A 16,013-nucleotide genomic window follows, 5' to 3' on the forward strand; every position below is an offset into this window, starting at 1 on the left:
GTGCATTGACGAATGGATATATCCTTCTATTAACACTCTCGCCGGAGAGTCTACCCGTCATTCTAAAGTTTTGAGGAATCAGCTTATTTGCGGTTTATAATAATAGGCTCACAATTTTATCGTGGTGGCAGCTGTTTGTCAATCAAGAATATTCGCATTTAGAGAGTATATATATGTATATACTTATTATAAATAACAAACTTGGTATTCACAATCTCACTGACAATTCTCTTAAAATTAATATTATGTTTCTTTTTTGCTGTTTTTTTAACTATAGAAAAAGATCTCAAGTTGATCAAAAATATATTTAATTTTTTTTGTAATTTAGTCATTTTTACATAATTACTGTAATTGTATGGTACTGCATTTTTTAATTTAAAATAGTTATAACGAAATAATGGTTTTCATTATTAAATACTTAGCTTTAATCTAGACTCGAAAAAAATATTTTTTTCTTACTGTTGATATTGGTTTCCAACACTAATAACAATGCTGATATATAAAATGGTTTTTCGATATTTACGAGGGCAGTTCGATAAGTCAGTGACTTTTACAAGATATGGCACTCAAATCGCAATCTAATTTTATTTCTGATATTTACCATCTTATTTAAGTATACACACCAAGTTTCAAGTAGATCTGTCAAATAGAAATTTTTTGACAGCGTTCTAAAGCGGATAAGTTTGTGTTTTTTGCTAAAATGGAAAAAAGTGAATTTCGTGTGCTAATAAAACATTACTTTTTGCGTGGAAAAACCATTAAGGAAACTGAAGAAAAGCTAAAAAAGTATTATGGGGACTCTGCTCCGTCGCATGGAATGGTTCACAAGTGGTTCACTGAATTTCGTTGTGGTTTTTGGTCGATTGTGAGCAAGCGCGGCACCCATCTGGCCGACAGCTTCTTCATGCCCAAATGTTTATGCAAGATATTAAAAACACGTTCGTTTAAGATGTTTACCATCTTGGCTATCTCGCGTATCTTCACTCGACGGTCGTCCAATACAATATCATGGATTTTATTGACTGTTTCTTCAGTTGTGACCTCATTCGGACGTCCCGGGCGCTCAGCATCATTCGTGCTTGTACGACCACAACGAAATTCAGTGAACCACTTGTGAACCATTCCATGCGACGGAGCAGAGTCCCCATAATACTTTTTTAGCTTTTCTTCAGTTTCCTTAATGGTTTTTCCACGCAAAAAGTAATGTTTTATTAGCACACGAAATTCACTTTTTTCCATTTTAGCAAAAAACACAAACTTATCCGCTTTAGAACGCTGTCAAAAAATTTCTATTTGGCAGATCTACTTGAAACTTGGTGTGTATACTTAAATAAGATGGTAAATATCAGAAATAAAATTAGATTGCGATTTGAGTGCCATATCTTGTAAAAGTCACTGACTTATCGAACTGCCCTCGTATATGCCCTGCATGCGATGAGACGATCCGTATCGCGCCACTCGAGTTTAATTCGAGCGCCGCAAATTGGCGAACGGATGTTTGCTCGATTACTTAAGCCGTGCGTGAGTGTCGTTAAACGAATTAATGCCTCATTATGAGTGTTATGCATGCGAATGACACGCGCACGTGTCGCCGAAGCGAGCAAAGCCGGCTTTCTACGGGAAAAAAGATGCGTAGTGTGGCAGCGAGGCCATCTCTTTTCTTTTTTTTTTTTGCTCTTTTCTTTCAGGACAGGTGTTAGACGATGGTGCACCTGCGTGCAGACGTACCATCCGTTTTACCGACACCTATACTCCTGACCAATTTTCCGCCGGGCAGCCGCAAAGGACGATGAACATATCATTATGTATTCCATCGTGGCGATTAGAAATATAGCGGAAAAGTGCATTTCCTAATATATATTGATTCCTCCGCTTACAACATTATTATATTCTTATCGTTATTTCTCTCTCTCTCTCTCTTTCTCTCTTTCTTAATTAAAAGATTTTTAAAGATCACGCTGTTAAAAAACTCTTAACTGAGAACTCACAAATTTAAACGACAGTGATTATGAAAATGATACAAATTTTAAAGACATTTTTTTCTCAGATATTTAAAATACTACTAAAAGATAAATACTATAGAACAGTCACAAGAATTCTATTCAAAGAGTCTCCAAGAATTGAAAGCTTTTCAGGTAAAAAATGTTTGCGCAAATTTGAACGACGAGGGCGATCTCCATTAATCATACTGTAAATGTTGCAAGTCTCTCGGGGGCACTTTAGAATAATTTTGAGTACAAGAATCACGAGAGAACCTTTTGTTATATATTTAATTTATAATTTTGAATATTTGTACTCTTCTTTCATCTACTACAATATATTTTAAGCCGATTACAATCTCCGGACCATTTATTTTGAAGCACAATCATTCCGCAATGGCTCATTTTTTACATTTCCCACGGATGACTGCCGAAAGCAACGACTGGCGCCAAACGAAAGTCCGGAAACGGTTAATGCTAATTTCCCATCGTACCTTGTGTAATATCGACGGACGGACGAGCGGCGTCACCTGCTCTCTCGCCCATCGTCTTCTTGACCACATCCTTCCTTTTTCCAGGCGCTTTCGTGCGCCACGCACGTAGGCGGCGCGTGTGTGTACGTGTGCGTCCGCAAATGTATGCACATGTATGTACATGTATGTATATGTACGTATGTGTTTACACATTGCGTAAACTTCTGCAGACGTGCACATACGTGCATCTCTGTGTGCGCGCACGTATAACGCTTGTTTCACCTCTTTCGAGGACCTCCCTCTCGCGTTCCCCTCACCGATATTGGATCATCTTTCATACCGTTCTCACAGAAGTTGCGCGAAGCTCAGGTGCGACGACCTTGCCGGCCCTTTAAAGAACTGCCCCGTCGGCGACCCCGAAGTGGCAGCAGTTTTTGTAAAAAGTTTACCCCTGTGTCTGTGTGTGTGCAGACTGTGTGCGCTCCCGGGGCGCTTTAAACTTTAAATCGAAGGAGAACCGCCGATCACGCTTGTCTCGTCGCAAAATTACTAATGTACTAGAGTTTTTTCGTTAACCTTTATGAGGGAGTATTTCGGGCGACCCCACGCGCTATTAATTACCGAATTCACGTTCAAGTTTCGCCGTGTTATTAAATTCTCTTCCACCTTAGTTACCCGTATCTTACTCGTTATTAACAAAGATATTCCTCCGAGCTTCTTTTGTTTTTATTTCCAAGTGAAAGCAAGATTGTGCTTGAAACAATGTTGCGTCGCCATAAATATTATAAATCGCGATCGTAATCGTATCGCTCGTGACCGTAACGTTAGGGAATAAAATCGTATCGCGATCGTGATTTTGGGTAGCGTATAATTATTTCATACTCTGTTAAACAGAGCGAGCGAGAAAGCAACGCTCCGACTGCTCCAGCGTGCGACATGCAATCGTGCCTGTGACTTCCGCTTTCGATTAACCGTCGCTCGAAAGCGTTGACTCATAAAATCATGCTCACGCACGCTTATGAAATTAATCGGACATTGTAACGGGATTCTTTACCCCATGGATTCCGCAAGTCGCATTAAAAGTATATACTATATCCCACGATAATTTTATTGCAGATATCGTGTACGGCGAAGATATTTTATTTAGTAGTAAATACGGTGATAATAAGAACGGTTTATTTATAAAAAAAAAAAAAAAAAAAAATACATAAATGAAGATTTAAAATTATCACATATTTAATCTCTATTACGGCAACTTAATGTCTTTTTTCTCGTGTAATTTTAAAGCAATAATCGTTCGGATTTGCGGTTGTTTATCGAACCGTTAAAACCCGTGGAAACTCCGAACTCGAAGGTATCGAGCCTCAAGTTCGAGCTCGACACGACGGCTCGAAGAAAGGAGGAAGACGTATGGAACCAATCCGTCTCGTGTGTCGCCGTTCGGAGGAAGTGGGTTCTTTTAAAGTACGATCCCACATCCTGCCGATGAACGACTCGCTGGTCGTCTCGTCCAGTCGTATCTATCGCGAGAGGAGCATCGTCTAGAATCGTTATCTTGTCGCGCGAGTTCGACGGGGCCGATTAAAAGAGGCATTCTCACGGTGAGATGATAATGAGAGAAAGAAAGAGAAAGAGAGACGAGCGATACGAGCGTGGAAGTCGTTCGTCATCGCACGTATATTTATTTATTATCAGGACGTCGTTTAATAGAACGCAGCTGCCATCGTCATCGCTGCACCGGCGATATACCGATTCTTTTTTCGCCGAATAACGAGCGTGACTTTCGTTTTCGGTCGCTCGCTGTCAGATGCGATTGTCGTATCTAATCGGCGCGTTGTGCTAAATGGTGTCACCGACACATATGCATCCCGGAGAGACTCGGTGCGCGATTAAATGACCATGTGCGCCATTCCATGCGATAAAGAATCAATTTGTTTATCAATTATCATTGAAGCGAGGACACGCTCGCTCGTTTGGAGGTAGCGTAATTATATCGATGACCCAGTTCGAGAAAACAATTTCCTCGTGCTATCGAAATTTTTGGTTTTCATAAAAGCGTTTGTCTGAGCGTTTCGAGGCGTTAAGAGTGCGTTAAGAGTGATTTAATTAGTGCCTATGCGTTCGCAACCTTGTATATGAGGACTAATAATAACAAGAGTAATTGCTTTCTGAGTATTCTTGGATAATTATTTGATGAAGAACGTAGTGTGCAATTTAATTATGTTCAATGTTCATCTTGAAAATTCTTGTGAATTCTTAAGATTTGTTCGATAACAAGAATTCACGTTTTTTAATTCAAAGGAAATTTAGAATTGAAAATGCTGTTGCGTCTTAATTACTATCAGACACGTGTGAAATAATTTATTTATCAATTTATTAATCAATTCTAAACTTAACGACTTTTGATATTTTTTTAACGATACTATGAATTTTTATTCTATATCGTCATTTATTTTTTTTTCGTGATATATAAATTATGGCCTAAATCAACATCTAAAATAATTTTCTTTATCGAAACGTGAATTTATATTTTTCTGTGCATAGTCATCGTCTAATATTACGAGTCTCGTTCTACGAAGCGAGGTTCACAGGAGTCGCGTTAAGTAAGTCGGGCGCCAACTAAAGTGCCTGTGTATGTGCAGCACAACCGGTCGGCCCTTTTCTGTCCGTGAGGGATCTTGCCTTCCGCAGGGCGCCAATCTGCCCGGTCGACCAGCCAGCCAGACACAGCTCGAACAGCTGATGTTTTCGCATATTTTCGGCAGATGCTCAGGCTGAAACGCCTGCTCGCTTCCATCATTCTCTCGTCGACATACCTGCGTTTTTCTATGTGAAGGGATCTGGCAATATTCAATTTAATATCCTATATCCAAAATCTATATTTTCTAGTATTATTTTTTAGATATTTATGCGCAATCGTTAATGCATTTTACATAGAGAAAAAAAACTATTTTTATATAAAAAAATATAATTAAATATATATATATCTACATCAAGCTGAAAATTATATAAGCTGAAGATCGAAATGACTTTCGAGTTAAAGTAACATTTTGGATACATATTTGGATTGATTATCGTACCGTTATCAAAATTCATAGTATCGTTTAAAAAATATCAAAAATCGTTAAGTTTAGAATTGATTAATAAATACAATTGATAAATAAATTATTTCACACGTGTCTTATAGTAATTAGGATATTGCTGTGCGTCTTCAGCATTTGTATTTGTCTTCGTTCCTTCAATTTGATCATTGAGAGAGAGAGAATCTCTAAGTTTTAGATTTACAGAGAAAAATTATTTGACTGAATAAATGTGATACTTTGATCAATAACATATGTTTGAGGAAATATATGTTTGAATGAATAAATTTCACTTAATACGATAAGTATTTTGTTGATTCAGTTATTTAGTTTATTGAAAAACGTGCAAGTATATTAGAAAAATTTACTGCTGTAAAACGTAATTTATTTAATTTAATTTAATTTCGCAGTAAGAAGATTATCGTAAATTTTATCTGTTTTTCTCTTTTCAAAGTAAGAAGTAGTTGCTACGACGTAAATAGCAATATTATGTTATGCTAAAACAATATCATTCATGATACTTTTAGCGTGTCCGCTAAAAGTATAAGATCTAACGAAGACAGTAACATTGATACCATAAAAAGGCTTCTATAGTAATGTACAGAAAAACTGGAACTTTGACGCTTTCCGACAAAAGCAGCAAGATACACGTATAGAGCGGCACTTTGAAAAAGGAAAAGAGATTAGGCACGTGTATAAAAAACGTCGGTAGATGCATCGAAGCAAAGTGTGCTTATATGAGTATATGAGTGATACGAAGGCGAAGGCGGAGTAAGGAGGGAAAGAGCGGAAGGAAAAAGATCGGCGAACGTCACGGACGACCGGCGTGGTGCCCGCATTTTCCACGTATCCTCTCCATTGTCGGTAGGCCGCTACTTCGTTACCGTCGTCGTCGTCGTCGTCGACGACGTCGTGGTCGCATGAGGGCCGATACGCTCAAGGCCAAGGACACACGTGCCCACCCACGACACACGCGAGGATATGACGGAGACGGCGGGTTCTTCTCGTCTGTATACTTATGCGCGGCAACGAAGTAAGAGACGAACGGATACGCTTGCATTATGCAATTATCTGTCGATAGTCTGCGCGGCATCGCGCAAAGAAAACTGCCATTATCTCGAGCGCGTCGTCTAATGATAATCGTTGCTCCGTCTGACCGCGCGCATTCTCATCTATTAATTTAATTTAGCAGTTAAACGAGAAATTATATTTTCGAGGGACATATCAGGGAGAATACACGGTGACATATGAGAATATAATATGTGAATATAATATACAGTTCATTAAATATCGTTAGGCAAACATTATTATCGAACGTTTTTCGTAGATTATGAAAATAAGAATTTTTTTTTTTAAATCCTTCGTAAAATACGTAAGAGTGATTCCTCGAAACTTGTGTCATGTAATGGCATCTCTGGAAATTTTTTTTTTTAATATGCAGTTAAAAGAAGCTATAAACTTTTATAATCTTCAATGATTTCGTTTCTTTCGCCACGTTTCGCTCAAGATAAAAATCTTTTTACTTTTTCAAAAATTCCAAAAGTACTATAAAACGGCCGAGAAAATCTTTGAAAGACACCGCGTGGGCACTTAAGCTAATTTGAAACGCTCGAGTATCCATAGATTTAGAGAAGTTCAGCTTCTCTCTTTCTCTCTCTTGTGCCATTGCCTATAAATATCCCGATGCCCGTAAATGCATCAAGTTAGTGGCAGAAATTTTATGAGGGTCTTTCGTATAACACACTGCCCCAGCTAACCGATTTGAGATTGGGCAGAGAGAAATCTGAAGAGAGATAAAGAAAAGGAGAGAAAGAGAGAGTCTAATCCCGCATCGTCACGCTGTCGATAATATACACGTCGGATAAGATCCAGATCGCGACGCGCGAAAGCGGCTTATCGCGATTACTCGCGTATATTCGCAGACATGTAGTGGCAGAGCGGTCACTCGTGCGCGACCGGCGTCGTCTAGTCTGCTGCTGCTCTCGACTCGCGATGTGTGATGCAATTCGCTTATAGACATCGTCGGCGAAGTTACGTTCGCGGATCCGCGCGATCGCCTCCGGCGAAACACGTATAGATCTCGTCGACGGACTGAAAGAGAGAGAATCGCTGATGCTTACCATATCACAACGAGAGAGAAGCGCGACTCTTATAACTTCCGCTACGACAGCTGTGGATAATTGCCTTTAGAACGATTTTACCCGTATGCTCCGCTATCATCTTAATTATAATCAATTTTAACCCATTAGACATTAGACTCCCTTTAACTATTTGTTTCTCCTTAAGTTCTTCATTTATTTTTATCTCTCGTTTATTGTATTAAAATATCTCGTTAATTAATTTTTTGATATACGTATTTCATATATACATATTTTTTAAATATGTTAATATGTTTTTGCGTCATCATACTGTATTCAGTAAGCTCTAGTCTTATAAGACGAGGAGCAAAGAAGAACCCAGAAGTCACCGAGACTCGAGGATCGCTGTCGCTTCAGCGACTCGTCTCGTTTGGCATATCGTATCGCGCGATTCGTTGTTAAGGACGTAAGTAAAGCAGCATATGGCCGTTCGTTAGATAGACAGCTATACGCGAGTTACGCAAGATTTGCGCGACCGGCAGTAGTCTGACTCAGAACGCTGAAATGCAGCGCGGGTGTTCCGCCGGTTCCGTACGTAGCCTGACCAACGAACGACAGGACGTTTCGCAATGCGACCGATGGACTTTGCCATTTGTACATGTCTATACCATTTCGGGAAGAGAGGGATATATCAGAGATAATCGCGACTTTTTTTTCCGCTAGCAGCTAGTAGCTAGTTGGCTCGACGTGTCGAGAAAAATACGCGCTCGCAATTGCTTGTCTCAGACTTTTTTTTTTGTACGAATCAATAGATATATACACTTGCGAATGACTAGTCGTCAGAGAATGCTCAGGGGGAAATGATGCAATCGTATTGTATCTACCTTTATATTCTACGCATAAACTTGCACCGCAACATACAATTCGGGTTTGTTTCGATATTCTCGTGAATCAGCTAGTTGTAACTGTCTTATGAGATATCTAACGTTGCTTTGTTTCTCTATCTTGGAAGGCTATATTTTAATCGTCGTCATTGAAACAAAGAAAAATATATCTTACTAATAAATATCTTATTAATCATTAATCATACTTATCATATCAGTGACATCTACAAATAAAAAAATGTATAATCTTAAAGAATTTATACAGTTTTTTATAAACTATTCGCTAAGCTATAAGATAAACGCTACGCGCGCGCTATTCTTCGGTTTTGTATTTAAAAAAATGATAAAGTTTATTTAAACTCGATTAATATTTTTTTACAGAAATCAGTTGATTAAACTGTTAATTTACTAATTAAATTTTAAAATAAAAATATATGTTATAAAAATTAAAATATGTTGTAATATATGTTGTAAGTTGTAAGTAATATGTTATAATACCTTATTTTCGATTAATATTTTTTGACAGAAATCAGCTGATAACTGTCAAAAATATTAATTGAATTTAAAGTATTATAATATATTATTTAAAGCATATTATATTATTTTAATTTTTATAATATATTATTTTTAAAAAATTAATTGACAAATTAACGCTTTTTTTAATCAGCTGATTTCTGTCAAAAAATAATAAAGCGAAAATTTGCTAATTAAATATCCTAGCTTATATATTTATATTTATATTTTGTATGTTATAATGCGAAATAATAAGATTATTCTAATATATGTATGTATTTTATTTGTTACAGATAGCATTGCGATACACAGTGCGATTTATGCGTCGTGTCGTTGTACGTATCGGTGAGTGAAAAATTGTTCATTTTATATTTCTATAGCGAAAATATGGAGGTGTATATAATATGTTGAAAATATTAAAATAGTAACATTTTAAATAATATTTTATATAATATCTTATTCGTGATTAATATTTTTTGACAAAAATCTGGTAACTCTCCCGAGATCAAGAAAACATTTTTTACACTCTTATCGCATATTATTGACATCTAGAAGTATTATTCAATATTACTGATATGTAATACAAATTAAAAAAAAATTACCGTGAAGAATGATCTATTTTTTTAGATTATTTAGATTATGAAACCGGAGATTTAAAAAGTTATACAGCATTATATCTTTCCGCCTTCCTCTTTTCTCACCCTCCCCCTTCTAATCAGATGAATCTAATCGAACAGATATAACCATATTTGATATATATAAATAAAGAAAGATACATATATGGATCTTTATATCTTTATTCTTTTTTTCTTATCGCAAAGTTTCGTCGAATTAAATACATTTACTGAAAACTTCGAGAATCAGCCGGACACGAAATGTTCGGATACAAATGATTGTTAGTGACCCTAGAAGATAAATCCGATACAGAGAACCGCGTAAAAATCCGCTTGTATCCGCGTCTAATTAGTGGCTAACTCGCTCCTTTCGCGTACGGTAAGGGTCAGATACATATTATGCCCGAGTTGTCTTTTCTCTACTATTCACTCGTATCGTGGTACCGTTATCTTAATTAACGTTGTATCTCAAGCGTTTCTTTAGCTGAGTATTAATTCTAAGAATCATCATGCCTTCGCCGCACGTCTCTTCCCGCCGCCTTCGTGGTAGCGCGCGAGACGTCAGCGATAACTGCGTCCAAGCGCAGTAACGATTAGATGCGATTTATTAATTTGTTAGAAGAGCATAATGAAGGAAATTTTCTTGCGTCAGATGGCGGAGATAAATCGCACCTGCGATATGAGAATGACGCGAATAAAAATGTTGTACTTAAAAAATCATCAACTAATAAAAAGGAAATAAAATTCTATATATATACATTTTTTTCCTTTATAAAATAAAGTTAAAAAAATATGCACACAAAATAGAATTTCGTAATTTTCGCGTTAAAATTTTAGAGAAAAGAATAATTTATCTCGTATAGCGTATAAGAGTTTTAAATCTTAAATTGATTTATTTTTCACATAATTATGTCACTTTAATCTTGTCTTCTTTACATTTTCGAAACACGCCGTCGCGCTATTCTCTTCTCGCGAAAAGTTGTAGCTACTATTTCAACCGCGATGTAACAGGATTCGTCATACCTTGCTTCTTCTTCACTTTTTTCCTGAAAGACGTACCTGTATTATTCCCGCCGGCGGGTATCATTATTTACCTACTTTGTAGGATATTCGTGAATAGGCATTAGCGTGGGCAAACCCGCAATTAGTTTTATCAAAAGCAACTGGATGCGAGTAGGTGGATTCATGGAAAGCAATTACATGTTAATGGCTCGTTTCGCATGGCGACCCAGCTTCGTCTCGCAATCAGCCCGCGCCGAATTAGCATTCGGCCCCTTACGTTTTCGTTGGTGACCTATGTCGGCTCTCGGCCGCCTCTCTCTCTCCTAAGCCGGGTCGTCGAGCGTGTCTTCTTAAGAATTAACTCGGAGCCGCCACGAGTGCCACGAGTGCCACGGAAGCGATGGACCACTTATCTGATTGACACAGTTCCTTGCTAATCTTATTGCACGCGTGGCAAAGCATATTTTTTTTATATTAAAATCTTTAGACCGTGCCGCGTAGGAAATAGATGAAAGTCGTTATCAAAAAGAACTTACAGATTTAATTTCGTCTCTTTCTTTCAAAATAATTGTATAATATTAAAGTAAAAATTCATGCAATTTAGATACATTATTTGAAATATTTATCAAACTGATTTTCTGATGCAAAGTATAACTCGTCAAACACGGCGGAGAATATTGGTCGTCCTTTCTGGCATATGCAACTGGTCGCTCTGCACTATTCTGAATGGAAAATTTTGGCACACAATCGCATCGATGTACCTTACATTTCCGTGAGTTGAAAGTTTTGGGTCTGAAACGTCTGCTGCGTATTTGAATGTATTGTTGCCTTTTCGCATACCTGGCGTATCCGTATTGTTATATTTGGGCCCGTTAAGTTTGCTGGGTGCATTCTCCGAAAGAACGGTGCATTTAAAGATCCATAGAACACCCGGCGTGCAGGTACTTCGAGTCGGGTAGGTGTAGCCATGAAGGCTACACAATAAACGTTTTTCTTCGTATTTTGTTTGGAGCTTAACGTATTTTCCGAAAAAGATTACCCAAACGGTATAGAAATTTCATCGTCTTTGATAAAAGATGGAGAAGGAGGGGGCGGCAGGTGGTAAAAATGGGAACTTGTTAGAATCTAAAAGCATAGTAGCTGCTTTAGACAACATTAGATGATATTGCGTTCAATAGAGAAATCCAATAATTTTAGAAGAATAAAGTTATTTTGAGCTCGTTTGTTTTCTAAATAAAATCTGTATTGCGCTGATAATGAGTAATATTTTAACTGCGCAACTCAGCGAAGAAGTATACGTATATGTAGAAAGTTTGTTGATTATATATCAAAAGATTTTTTATCATTGTTATGATATCAATCATTATGATCATTATAAGTATTTCTAATATATTGGTCATCAATCTATTTTAATAATTGTTTTATATCATCAGATTCAAACCTATTCGTTTTTAAAACTTATTTACTGTGTGTAGCTGTGTTTATTGTAGATATGTCAATATTGTATTTCTTGCTCATTTAATCGTTGATAAAAAAAGAAAGAAAGAAAGAGAAAAAGAGAGCCCGGCATTTAATTAGAACACACACACATTTGCAACCTTTTCATACATTAAATTTAAAACGTTGAAAATTTTTTCCAACTTTACATACACACACACATATATGAAATTCTTTCCGTATTTATATATGTCTCCTGATAATATACATAAAGATATGATGCAAATGTGCTCGATTGTATACGTTATCATCAACGAATGTTATCGCAACCAGGTTCCGTTGTAAATTCAAACGGATTAATCAAAGTCAGACATTCATCGATGTCGAAATGACGATAAACCCGTCCTACGCCAAATCGCTTTCGTGGAAAATGGAGGTGTGTGTACTTTCGCATGCGAACGCGAAAATCAGCTGCGTCATTCGCATTGTCGAAATCACGGCGCATCGCCTTCTCTATCCGTCTCATGGACACCGCCGAGGTTTTTAACCTCCGCACTCGTCACGTTCTGCGGTTTCGCTATATTTCGTTGATATTGCATCATACGCAGAATGTCTCATGTTACTGATGTTAATTACATTTAATGAATTACGAGAATAAAACCTCCGTTAAAAAAGAATTTCAAGAATCAATTCTTTAATTTTATTTATTATAATTTTAATATATATTCAACGTTAATCGTTTCTTGGAAATTTAACGCCGACTTAAATTTCTGTTAAGTACATGGTAAATAAAGATACTGAGATTTATTTTATCGTGTTCGAATTGGAGAAAATGCAAATGATACGACGATCATTAAATGTCATCGATACGATACGAATAATGCTACGATTGTATAAATTAAGCAATAGAAACTAACTATCGATTCCATATAATCGTAATGTAAGCACGATTGAATTAAATCGCGCGGTCGCGATTAAGTATAATTTATGACAATGCACGGACATATACATATGCATATCGCAACATGCGTAAACTCGCTCTTAAATTGTGTAATGCCTGCGCTCAAGTGTCTGCGCGCGGGGAATTGCATCTCGAACGAGGACGATGCATCGCGCGCGGGCTATCAGGATTAAATGTATTTACCGCGTTCAGATAATTCCCGATCTTGAGTCTTATCGCGTGTGCTGCACCGCATGACTATTGACCCTGCTTAACATTGATTGATTTCAACACACATGTCCACGCGCGGTCGAAAAGAATTACGCGTTATCTCCACGACCCGCGGCTATTTATGATGTTTTTAATGTGCTCGCACAGAGAGCGGAGAATCTATTACGCGTTTATGAGCGATTAGAATTAAACAGGGTCAGCGAAAAATCGCGACTGTGTATATTTCAAGTAATTTATGTTTCCTGATATTGCGCGAAAAACAGATTTGTTAGAAACAGATTTTCCCAGTCGGATTTAAAATCAAGATATAAATTTAAAATATAAATTTCAACATATTTCAAATCTCCGTTTGTTTGCATATAACAAACTGAGAAGGAAAATAAGAGAAAGATTTCTTATATTTCAATGCATCAAATATTATATTGTTTTTCAAACTTTGATTTCAGATCCGACGATTTTTATAGGAAAGTTGATGATTTATATTTTCATATTTCTCGAAACTCTTTTGCAATTAATTAATTTAATATAGGCTTTTAAACAAAATTCTATTCTAAAATTTCAAGTTTGAACACATTTTTCTATGCATAAATATTTCTATTATAGTAATGCTCATTGTTTTTTTCAATTTTTAATTAATTTAAAATTAAAAATTTTAATAATAAAAATACCCTACTTTGATAACAAACAGATATCAGAAAATGAAAATATTTTTTCATGAATCGCGAAAGATACAACATAAAAGCATATAGAATATGGTAGTTGGAAAAAAAGAAAAGATTTTTATAACAAACGCGCACGCTTATCTCTTGTGAGTCGTTGCTGAGAAGTACGATATATAGTATGTATCGTCAGAAATGTACTTCTCGTAAACACATCGGGGAAGCGTTTAGTATTCTCAAGTTGCAGTTAGCATCCGGTTAAAACGACGACGCGACCGCACCCATCAGGAGCCGGACGATGTACTTTTTTTCCGTTGGGAAAGACAGGGAGACAGAGATGGTGAAATCGTTTCCTTTTTGCATCGCCTCGATTCGACGAGACCCAAAACACGGGACCTTGGGAGGATCGAAACCGCGCCGTCGACACCGACCTATATCGCTTTTATGTTTGCGCTTGAAATACCAACGCATCCTTGCGCCGCCATCACTGAATTCTAGACACGACCCATCATTTTCCTCAATCGCTTTGATCCTCGGAGAGATCCTGAGCTCATTACCTGTCCGCCAATAAACCGCACGAACAGGAAGTTGACGCGCGAAAAGAATATCGATATTTTTTATTTAAATATTTTTTATTATTTTTATATTTGAACACATAAACTTTTGCACTTTGCATTATATAAAATGGAAAAAAATTCGTTTAAAAAATTAACGCAATTAATAAACGAATAATTAACTTGCTAATTTAGCATATATGTTGAAGACTTTATTTTAAAATTTAGATTGATAGGCTAAGCAGTTTTTAAAAAAAGACCTTTGAAACCCAACGATTTATTATAGTCTTGAAAATAATAACGCTCGTTTCGCAGAAATAGTCTATTTCGCGGAACTGACCTATATTCAAGGGTTAACCTTGGCAGTGACTAAAAAACAGCAAAGAATAGAGATCTAGTCAGGTGAGAACGATGTATTTATAAACGTAAACAACTTGTCGTTCTGCCAAAAATTAAGAGATCCGACGCTATCCCAACCGTGAAAAAGAAACGCGTTGAACCGAATAGAGATGAGGGAATCATTTTTGAAACATCGCGCTGGACGCATATGGTTTTATTCGATAGTATGGAAATTTCGATTTATGGACTCTGATAGCATTACGTAAAGCTTCCTCTCGAAGTCGAAAACGGTCCCGACTCATCGTAAGCACGAAAGAAGAGCAGCAAACGTTCGTCGTTTTCGCCGAAAGAGTTTCGTTAGAGTTTCTCGCGTATTATATGGTTTATATTTGTATGACTTTCAACGTGTTCCTTTCTTGACGTGTGTTTGTGCAAAATAAAGAATTTGGATGGACTCATCGCTCGACGACTTATACGTACTGAGAGTCGTCGTCGTCGTCGTTGTCGTCGTCGTCCTGGTATGGCGTGGTTACTAAAAATATATGGTAGGCGAAACGAGCGCGATGCGCTTTCCGTCGTATTGCATTTATAGATCGAGGCATTTATCAGGAAAAAATTCAGTTTTTGAATGAACGATGCGATTGGAGAGCAGAAGTTCACGTGTAAAACGTTTGTATATAGTTTTAATAATTTTAGTTATCGCGAAAGCGTAAATTGATATTACATATTGTTGTCAAATTCGAAAAAAATATCTTACAACATTATTTCATTTGAAGCTATAGAAAGGTAATGTTTATACAAACACTACTTTATACACTTTCTACGATTTTGATTAAGACTTGATTAAGATTTGCAGGAATAAGTTTGATAGAATATTTTTAACATTTTTCTAAATGGCATAAAAATATATAACATATATAAAACACTTATTCGACAAAATATTAACTACCATCGTTGAATTTTTTGGAATATTCTGTTTCCGACCATTCCGCAAATATATTCAATAAAGATTAAATTTTTATATTTACATGAAATGATTACGGAACAAAAGTCCATCTGGCTATAAACGCGATTTTATTATTTCTATAAGAATGGAAAATGTATATCAATTCAAATAATCCAACGCATATCATTATTGCATTATGATTGTGTACGCACAAATGAACTCAATCAAGCCCGATATGTTATTTCCGCGTAAAACAATTATTGAAAAAAATGTCCAGCTGGCTG

General features: G+C 36.6%; 1 long non-coding RNA gene across 1 annotated transcript in view; it reads left to right on the plus strand.

Annotated features, from left to right (window-relative positions):
- The window catches only part of LOC145934121 (uncharacterized), a 112,576-nt gene that overhangs the window by 30,737 nt on the left and 65,826 nt on the right, over window positions 1-16,013 (plus strand). The window contains exon 3 of the long non-coding RNA XR_014424996.1: window positions 9,301-9,352. This is a non-coding gene — a long non-coding RNA (uncharacterized LOC145934121). The remainder of the gene's footprint in view (window positions 1-9,300; window positions 9,353-16,013) is intronic.

This window comes from Prenolepis imparis, unplaced genomic scaffold (assembly GCF_030444845.1).
Source record: "Prenolepis imparis isolate NDT839.2.m4 unplaced genomic scaffold, iyPreImpa1.0 SCAF_3, whole genome shotgun sequence".
NCBI lineage: Eukaryota > Metazoa > Arthropoda > Insecta > Hymenoptera > Formicidae > Prenolepis > Prenolepis imparis.